The following is a 9997-nucleotide window of genomic DNA, read 5'->3' on the forward strand; positions in this document are numbered from 1 at the left end:
GGCATGAAGAAACCCTAGATTTGACCATATCAAGAAAAACACGAGAATAAGCTCTGAATGTTACCTAAAATAGCTTCTTTTGCCGAAATGGGAGTAGATCCAAGATCCCCAACTCTTCTAGTTTGGCCTTCCTCTTCCTTTCTTGCAATTACACACAAAAATGGTGAATAATGGCCTCTTATCTCACTCATAAGAACTCTCAGCTGCTCTGGTGCTCTCAAGGTCGAAGGTAGCCGCAATGGAGGGGTTTAAGGTCCTTTAAATAGGGCTCAAGGCTGGGAAATTAGGGTTTCATTAAACAGAGCGGACTCGCCGAGTCCAGGCGCGAACCCGCGTCCAAATCCGCGATCATACTCGGCGAGTCTAGGCTCCAACTCGCCGAGTATCCTCACAAATTAACAAAATAAATAAATGAATAATACCTGGGAATCCGGGCTATTATAATTCTCCCCCACTAGAACTAGACTTCGCCCTCGAAGTCTCGCTCTGCAAATAACTCTGGATGCTGCTCACGCATCTCACGCTCTGGTTCCCAAGTCATCTCGGACCCCTTCCGATGCTGCCACTGAACCAAAACCAGGGGTACCTCCTTGTTCCTCAGAACCTTGATTTTCCGATCTCTGATGGCCACTGGTCTCTTAGCATAATTCAGGCTCGCATCCACCTGAATATCCTCTAATGGAACCACTGCCGACTCGTCGGCTATACACTTCCTCAGCTGCGACACATGAAAAGTGTCGTGAATCTGCCCCAACTCTGCTGGCAAATCCAAATGATAGGCTACCCGGTCTATCCTTGCGATCACATGAAAAGGACCAATATATCGGGGTCCTAACTTGCCCCTCTTCCTGAATCGAATCACTCCTTTCCAAGGAGAGACCTTCAGGAGTACAAGGTTGCTGACCTGAAACTCAAGCTCGGACCGACGTCTGTCTGCATAACTCTTCTGTCGGCTCTGAGCGGTCAACAACCTCTGTCTGACCTGCTGGATCTACTCTGACGTCTGAAGCACGGTCTCTGTACTGCCCATCACCCGCTGTCCAACCTCTCCCCAACAAATGGGGGTCCGACACCTCCTCCCATACAACAACTCAAAGGGTGGCATACCAATGCTCGAATGATGGCTGTTGTTGTAGGAAAACTCTGCCAAGGGCAAATATGCATCCCAGCTACCCCCGAAATCCAACACACATGCCCGGAGCATGTCCTCGAGCGTCTGAATCGTCCGCTCACTCTGACCGTCTGTCTGGGGTTGATATGCGGTACTAAAATGCAGTCTAGTACTCAACTCCTCATGAAACTTCTTCCAGAATCTGGAAGTGAAGCGCACATCACGGTCTGAAACAATCGAGATCAGCACCCCATGCCGAGATACCACTTCCCTCACATACACCTCCGCCAATTTCTCTGCTGAAGAACTCTCGCTGATAGCAAGGAAGTGCGCGCTCTTCGTCAACCTGTCCACAATCACCCAAATCGCATCAACTCCTCTGGCAGTCCTCGGCAATTTGGTGATGAAATCCATAGTGATCTGTTCCCACTTCCATTCGGGAACCTCCAATGGCTGCAACTTACCATGCGGCCTCTGGTGCTCGGCCTTAACCCTACGGCAGGTCAAGCACCTCTCAACAAACCACGCGACATCCCTCTTCATACAGGGCCACCAATACTCCTTTCTCAGATCCAAATACATCTTAGTGGCCCCCGGATGGATCGAAAATTTCGACCGATGAGCCTCCTCCATCAAAATGGTACGCGTTCCTCCCACAAACGGCACCCAGATTCGCCCCTGAAATGTCATAAGCCCCCGACCATTGGTAACGAACTCTGAAACCAAACCAACAACCCGTTCCCTCTTCTGCATCTCAGGTTGCACAACCTCGGCATGTGCCCCACGAATGGCGTCCAACACTGGAGCTATCACGGTCAATCTCAAACATACATCCCGCAACGGGGTGCTCTCCGCCCTGCGGCTCAATGCATCGGCTACCACATTAGCCTTGCCTGAGTGGTACAGGATCTCACAATCATAATCCTTGACCACATCCAACCACCTTCTCTGACGCATATTTAGGTTGGGCTGATCCATCAAATACTTCAAGCTCTTATGGTCCGTGTATATCGTACACCGAACCCCATACAAGTAGTGACGCCAAATCTTGAGGGCGAACACCACTGCCCCCAACTCTAGATCATGGGTGGGATATCTCATCTCATGAGACTTCAGCTGCCTTGATGCATATGCTATCACATGCCCTCTCTGCATCAACACCGCTCCCAACCCCAAAATCGATGCATCACAGTATACCATAAAGTCCTCCATCCCTTCCGGGAGGGCTAACACCGGGGCTTCGCACAACCTTTGGCGAAGTGTCTCAAAGGAGGCCTGCTGCTCAGGGCCCCATGAAAAAGCAACACCCTTCCGGGTCAATCTGGTGAGTGACACTGCGATCTTAGAGAAATCATTGATAAACCTCCGATAATACCCTGCCAACCCTAGGAAACTCCTGATCTCGGAGGGTGACCTCGGCACCTCCCAACTCATCACCGCCTCAACCTTGGCCGGATCGACCAATATCCCTTCTTGGTTAACGAGATGTCCTAAGAACTGGACCTCCCGCAACCAGAAATCACACTTGGAGAATTTGGCATAAAGCCTCTCCGATCTCAGAACTCCGAGAACCTCTCTCAAATGCTCCTCATGCTGCTCTCTAGATCTCGAATATACCAGAATGTCGTCGATAAACACAATCACCGACCGATCCAACATCGGCCTACACACTCGGTTCATGAGATCCATGAACACTGTCGGGGCATTGGTGAGCCTGAAAGGCATCACCACAAACTCGTAATGCCCATAACGCGTCATGAATGCTGTCTTCTGGACGTCCTCATCCCGTACCCTCACCTGATGATATCCAGACCTCAAATCGATCTTGGAGAACCAAGATGCTCCCTGCAACTGATCGAACAAATCGTTGATCCTCGGCAACGGGTAACGGTTCTTGACTGTCAGCTTGTTCAACTCCCGGTAATCAATGCACATCCGGTGTGAACCATCCTTCTTCTTGACGAACAGGATAGGCGCTCCCCACGGCGAGCTGCTCAGCCGAATAAACCCCTTCCCCAGCAGCTCCTGAAGCTGCGAGGATAACTCTTGCATCTCTGGAGGTGCAAGGCGATAAGGCACCTTAGCGATAGGCGCGGCCCCCCGGAACCAAATCGATACTGAACTCCACTTGCCTCACAAGAGGCACACCCGACAACTCCTCGGGAAATACATCCGGAAACTCACGCACCACCGGAACCTCCTCAACTGAACTCGGCCTCTCGGAATCCACCCGCGTATCCATCACATACGCCACAAATCCCTTACAGCCCTGCTGTAGACACTGCCTCGCCCTAGCGACCGAACAAAATGCTGATCCTGAACGTGTACCCTAGCCGTACACCAAAAGAACTCCCCCACTAGGGTCTCGTATGGTCACCAGCTGTCGCTCGCAGTCGATAACCGCACCGAATCTGCTCAACCAGTCCATGCCCACAATGACACAGACATCACCCATCGCAATAGGAACCAGATCAATCGGGAACTCAACACCGAAAATCTCGACTACGCACCCTCGGAGAACCTCCGTGGCATATATCACCCTCTCATCAGCTATGGACACTCTCAGAGGCCGACTCAACGCCTCACGACTAACACTGATATGCTGACTAAAGGCCAAAGATACAAAAGACCGACTCACACCCGAGTCAAATAACACCAAGGCAGGTACATAATTCACAAGAAAAGTACCTACGCACAACATAATATAAGCATAATATCTCAACATCAAAATAAATACACAAAAGAATACATACCAGCCACGACATCGGGCGCTGCGCGGACCTCCTCCGCGGTCAGCTGAAAAGCTCTCCCTCGTGCCCTCGGCGCCTCGGCCTTCACTGGCCGACTCTCGGTAGCTCTGATGGTGGTAGGGGCAGATCCCTGAGGTGCTCCCTGAGATGATCCTTGCAACTGCGGACACTCTGCCTTCCGGTGTCCGGTCTGATTGCAGTGAAAACACACCGCAAACCCGTTGGGGCAGTCCTTGGCCATGTGCCCCTCCTTGCCACACTTGTAGGAAGATCCCGCTCTACAGACTCCATCATGACCCTTGCCACACTTCCCATAAGTGCGTCCCTTCTGGCTCCCTGGTTTGGGATCAGCGGGCTTGGCCCGCTTGGCTGCCGGCTGAGACTGTGCCGGTCGCCGATCCCTCCCCTGAGACTCCGCCTCCTCCCTGGCCTGAGTCTCTAGCTCAATCTCCCTCTTCCGGGCATTTGCCTGAAGCTCAGCAAATGTCCGGTACGAGGAGTTCGCCACGAACTCCCGAATGTCTCGCCTCAAGATACTCAGATATCGGCTCATACGTGCTTGCTCGGTGGACACGTGCTCAGGGCAGAACATCGCCCTCTCATGGAACATCCTGGTAATCGCTGTAACCGACTCAGTACCCTGCTTGAGGGTCAGAAACTCCTGGGCCAAACGCTCCCTCTCCACCTGGGGAACGTACTCATCTCGGAACATGGCAGTGAACCTCTCCCAGGTCACTGCCGCAAGCTCAGCAGGCGTAAAGTGCGCCGTCACAAACTTCCACCAGTCCTTCGCTCCCAAGCGAAGCTAGTTCAGCGCGAACCGAACCTTCAAATGCTCGGGAGATTAGCAAGTGAAGAAACACCCCTCTATGTCAGAAATCCACCTCATAGTTGCCACCGGGTCCTGGGTCCCATCAAACTATGGCGGTTTTGTGTTGCTGAACTCCCGGAACAGCAACGCATCACCACCTTGCGGCCTCGCGGCAGCAATAGCCGCAGTGGCCGCTGCAACAGCAGCCTCAGAAAGAGCGGCATAACGCTCGTCAAAGGTCTCAATCAGCATGGTCTTAATAGACCCGAACATCTCTGGTATCTCTGCCCTGATGGCCGCAGCCACCTCCTCATGGATGATCCGGCGGATCTCCTCATCACTGGTATCACTGCTCTCAGGCATCAAACGTGTCCTCACCATGATCTACCTCTAAAATACAACATACGATAAATTAGAACCCATTCGAGCATACTCACACTCGACAACTCATCCCTCCTTGATCCTTGGTATTCTGAAGATTCTTACTTGGGCTGTACACCGCTCCGGTGCTTTCAATAGTACGGGCCCAATACTACTGTCCGCACCGTATCATAATACACCCCGATTCCTCCTCTTCGGATCCCAAATTCCAAGTACTCTATCATGCATAAGCCACTCTCCAATAGATCTCTCATAAGCCCCTCGCTGCTACCTACTCACTCTCAAGCATCTCATAGCAGCTCACCTCTTCCTAGGCTAAGGCATCACAAATCAGGCCACTCTAGTCCTAATAGGAATACCTAGCCTACTCTAGCATGCGAATACATTATATCAATATCAATATCACATAACATGAGGGTACTTTGGGAAATCACCGTTCGGGAGCGGACTGATCGTACACACACTCTGCTCTGCGTTTTTTCCAAAATCTTTTACTCTTTTTGAAAATACTTCTCAAATCCTCAGTTTGAGTTCAAATACGCCCGAAGGTGTACTCGAATCCCTCAAACCAAGGCTCTGATACCAAATTGTAACACCGTGAATTTCAAAATAATTTTTCGCATAATATAAAAACATTTTCATTTAATTTTCATAAAACATCAAGTTTAAAACTCCAATCCATATCATACAAAATCCCAAGATCACATATCATAAAAATCCCATGCGTGTGTACAGATCAAGCCGGCGCCTTCCCACGGTCATCACTAGTACCTGAAACAAACAACACTAACACTGTAAGCACAAAGCTTAGTGAGTTCCCCAAAATACCACACATAACACATATTAGCCACTCGAGGCTATAACTCTGTGGGTCCGTAGACCCTACTCTGTGAACCCACTGGTTCTAACTCTGGGAACCTTCCGGTTCCAACTCTGTAAACATGCACAACATAAATCACATAGAAATAATGCAGTACAACACATAACATACATATAGCATACAAATACTCTGTCACATAACTCTGATTACCTACTCAAGGTAAAGTATAGTGAGAAGACTCACCTCGCGTATCTCGATAACTCGCAAATCCCGGAAATCACTCGCGCTCGATCCTCCGAGCTATAATCCTCCTATAACACAATATACCTCTAATTAACATTTTCTCAACTAAGGTTGACTACCCCCATCAAGTCAACTATGGTCAACGGTCAACTTTGACCGGACTCGGCGAGTGCACTAGAGCGACTCGGCGAGTCTATACGTGTTCACTGACTCCCTAGGATCCTCTTTTGACACGTCGAGTACTCCACTGACTCGACAAGTTCCACCTGGCATTAATCGCGGGGCCACCACGACTCAACTCGCCGAGTCTCAAGAACAACTCAGCGAGTTCCAGCTCGACTCAGTCCATCTGACAACCCTCTCTAACTCTCCCTGACTCACTGAGTCAACCCTTAACTCGGCAAGACCACTCGCTGAGTGGTTAAGGACAATCTTCATGCTACTCGCCGAGTCTGTTCTTCGGACTCGGCGAGTCCATGCCATGCATCAACTCAATCTTGCTTCTGAGGTCAGATCCGCTCCAACAACTCATAGATCTGGCCCTCCCAAGCACATTCATCACGTAAAGTCACAGTCTTGGCTACCATGCAACGCCTACAAGGCTTCTTTTGAAAAAATGTCATCTAAAATGGCAACCTAAGTCTCCAACTCAAAAGGAAAGGCATAAAGCATGGCATTTGGGACTCTCTGGACCTACTAAGGTCCAGATCTAGGTACCATATCCCCATGGGACCTCTCACACTCCAAATACAAGGCAAACAAGGCATGAAGAAACCCTAGATTTGACCATATCAAGAAAAACACGAGAATAAGCTTTGAATGTTACCTCAAATAGCTTCTTTTGCCGAAATGGGAGTAGATCCAAGATCCCCAACTCTTCTAGTTTGGCCTTCCTCTTCCTTTCTTGCAATTACACACAAAAATGGTGAATAATGGCCTCTTATCTCACTCACAAGAACTCTCAGCTGCTCTGGTGCTCTCAAGGTCGAAGGTAGCCGCAATGGAGGGGTTTAAGGTCCTTTAAATAGGGCTCAAGGCCGGGAAATTAGGGTTTCATTAAACAGCACGGACTCGCCGAGTCCAGGCGCGAACCCGCGTCCAAATCCGCGATCATACTCGCGTCTAGGCTCCAACTCGCCGAGTATCCTCACAAATTAACAAAATAAATAAATGAATAATACCTGGGAATTCGGGCTGTTACAGAATGTCGGCACGATTAGAACTTACCCAATCCATGCCAATGATGATGTCGAAGCTTTTTATTTAAACAGGCATTAGACCGAATTTTGAATAAATGGTTGTTTAGAGTAAGGGTACACCTTGTGTATATATCGTTAGTGCTCTCTGTCTTTCCATTTGCTATTTCTACGACGTATGTATCTTTTAGTGATTGGGGATTTTCTTTCAGTAATTGCTTGAATTTGTGGCTAACGAAACTCCTCTTCGCTCCACTATCGAATAACATGCATGCATATGAGTTACTGAGGAGAAACGTACCAGTAACCACCGTGGGATCTTCCATGGCTTCCTTTTCCCCTAAGGCCAAGATCCTTCCGACACTGTCGGGATTTACGTTCTTTGCATTTGGGCAATCTCTTTTGAAGTGCCCGGTCTCCCCACAGCCGTAGCAGGATCGGCTTGCCTCGTGCTGGCGTCCGAGGTGGCATGTTGGGTTGGCGTCGTGCAGCTTGTTGCAGTTGTGGCAGTTCATCTCCCGACAAGGGCCGGTGTGGTGAAAGCTGCATTTGTTACATTTGGGGAGGGTCCCAGCATACTGCCTCAGGGGTGCTGGAGCGGCGGGGGTAGTGGCAACGCGAACTGCTACTATTTGATGTTTCTTGGTAGAATCCTGGGTCAGTTGGCTCTTCTTGTTATTCCAGAACTTTCTTTTGTTGTTTCCCGCTTTTGCTTGATCCAGGGGTGGCCGCCACAGTTCCATGGCTGGCCCTGTGGTCGATGAGTTATTGTGCCAACTACTTGGCACTGTCAAATGTAGTTGCTCTTGAGGCCAACACACTCCTTAAATCTAGTGGGTTAGTCCACAGATGTATTTTTCCACCTTTTTACTCTCCGGGGTGACCAAACCGGGACATAGTATGGCCAGATCGCTGAACATGGCTTTGTAAGATGCGATGTCAGAGCCAGTCATCTTGAGGCCCCAAAGTTCCTGTTCTAATTTATGAACTTCGCCCCGTGGGAAATATTCGGTGAGCATTAGGGCCTTCAAATCCTCCCAAATCATTGCATTCGCTACTGGGAGAGTCAAAGACTTTACATGACCCTTCTACCAGGTAAGTGTGACAACCGTCAATTTTCGGTCAAGTCAAAGTCAACTAAAGTCAACAAGTCAAACCGGTCAACCCAATTCGCCGTGAGAACTAGAGTTTACGTTATGTAACTTCTAAACAACTCTCTATTCTAATGAGAGATCATAAATCGAAAAGTGCGTTCACCTAAATCTCCTTAACCTAAAACGGTGGTACGTAGAAAGCCAAACCGATACAACAATGTTACATACTCATCGGGAGTATGCAAGATCCCTAATCAAGGCTTAACGGGGTTTAAGGGCCTTGCAGTGCGTAGCCGGACACTCAAAAAGGTCACCAATGAAACCTCTCCCACATATCTCTAAGTATGTGAAACCTCTCCCACATATCTCTAAGTATGTGAAACCTCTCCCACATATCTCTCTGAATGTGAAATCTCTCCAAGTATGTCAAACCTCTCCCAAATCTCCCTAAGTATGTGAAATCTCTCCCAAATATCTCTCTGAATGTGAAATCTCTCCAAGTATGTGAAATCTCTCCCAAATATCTCTCTGTATGTGAAATCTCTCCCAAATCTCCCTAAGTATGTGAAATCTCTCCAAGTATGTCAAATCTCTCCCAAATCTCCCTAAGTATGTGAAATCTCTCCCAAATATCTCTCTGTATGTGAAATCTCTCCCAAATATCTCTTTGAATGTGAAATCTCTCCAAGTATGTGAAATCTCTCCCAAATATCTCTCTGTATGTGAAATCTCTCCCAAATCTCCCTAAGTATGTGAAATCTCTCCAAGTATGTCAAATCTCTCCCAAATCTCCCTAAGTATGTGAAATCTCTCCCAAATATCTCTCTGTATGTGAAATCTCTCCAAGTATGTCAAATCTCTCCCAAATCTCCCCAAGTATGTCGGATCTCTCCCAAATCTCTCTGAGTATGTGGAATCTCTCTCAAATCTCTCTCGAAATCTCTCCCCGACTTTCTATAATCACTCGGGGCATCCCGACCCTCGAATTTGGCGAAAAATAGCCCAAGAACGGAAGTCTACGCGAAAAACGGACTTAAGGAAACGAACCCTCCGAACCGAAAGTACTATTCATGAACCGAACCGAAAGCACTATTCATGAGGGTCCGAACCGAAAGTACTGTTCATGAGCTGAACCGAAGTTACTGTTCATCCGAACCGAACCCAGCACTGAAGGAAGGTCCGAACCGAACCAGCATAGAAGGAAAAATCCGAACCGAAAGTACTGTTCATTACTGTTCACAACAGTACCTTCGGTTCTAGCCAGACCTCGGACCGAACCCCACCTGCACTTCTCGCCTTCGCTTCGGACAGCTACTCCTCGGACCGAGCTTCGCTTTCGCCTCCCGCCTTCTGACTCAGCCTAGCGCGTCCGAACCAGGCACCATCCGACCGAACTTCGGCCCAGAGAACCGAGCCTCGGCCGAGATCCGAAGGGTCTCGCTGGGCAACTCGGATTTCGCCCATTTTTGCATATTTTTGCGTTTTAAACCCATTTTTAATTATTTTAACATAGGATTTTCACCCAAAACTTTATTTTTAATTATAAGACCCCTAAATTAATGATTTAATCATATTTTAAGGATAAAATCTT

Source organism: Lactuca serriola, chromosome 8 (genome assembly GCF_051521515.1).
Source record: "Lactuca serriola cultivar US96UC23 chromosome 8, Lser_US96UC23_V15, whole genome shotgun sequence".
Lineage (NCBI taxonomy): Eukaryota > Viridiplantae > Streptophyta > Magnoliopsida > Asterales > Asteraceae > Lactuca > Lactuca serriola.